This window comes from Bison bison, unplaced genomic scaffold (genome assembly GCF_000754665.1).
Source record: "Bison bison bison isolate TAMUID 2011002044 unplaced genomic scaffold, Bison_UMD1.0 scf7180017864186, whole genome shotgun sequence".
In the NCBI taxonomy this organism is placed as follows: Eukaryota; Metazoa; Chordata; class Mammalia; order Artiodactyla; family Bovidae; genus Bison; species Bison bison.
In genome coordinates this window covers 13367-14250 of record NW_011494758.1, presented here as the reverse complement: position 1 = coordinate 14250, position 884 = coordinate 13367, and positions in this window count along the sequence as shown.

The following is an 884-nucleotide window of genomic DNA, read 5'->3' as shown; positions in this document are numbered from 1 at the left end:
TACTCTGCCATCTTTACCTTCCCTAGGGTCTTGCTTATTCCGGATCTCACAGCACAGTCCCAGAGAGTGGACACATAGCTACTCTTGAATCAAACCTATTTGGAGCCTAAGCCTGGACACCATTTTTCCCGGTGACTGGGGATTCCTTAAATCTCCCATGAAGCACAGTTGGGACAAAGATCATAATATGCTCCTGTCATCTTACACAACAAATTTAAGGCGACAGAGTAAGAAAGCTAAGATGCTTTTCCCCTACTTCCCATCCCCCGCCTTGTTTTGGTCCTTTCCAATATCCTCCTAGGACTGGAAATCTAAGATGAGACTTATCACTTCCACGCCCACCCCTACACCCCCAACCCCTTCCCACCCTGTATCCCCACGGTGGGGTCGCCAGGCTTTGCCTTTCATTTACTTTGCCCTTCACCTTAGGAAACATCACTAAGAACAAAGCTAGTGGAGGTGATGAAATTCCAGTTGAGCTATTTCAAATCCTAAAAGATGTTGCTGTTAAAGTGTTGCATTCAATATGCCAATAAATATGGAAAACTCAGCAGTGGCCACAGGACTGGAAAAGGTCAGTTTTCACTCCAATCCTAAGAAAAGTCAATGCCAAAGAATGTTCAAACTACTGCACAACTGCACTCATCTCACAGGCTAGCAAAGTAATGCTTAAAATTCTCCAAGCCAGGCTTCAACAGTACATGAAATATGAACTTCCATATGTTCAAGCTGGTTTTAGAAAAGGCAGAGGAACCGGAGATCAAAAGAGCCAGCATCCATTGGATCACACAAAAAGCAAGAGAGTTCCAGAAAAACATCTGCTTCTGCTTTATTGACTATGCCAAAGCCTTTGACTGTGTGGATCACAAGAAACTGTGGAAAAT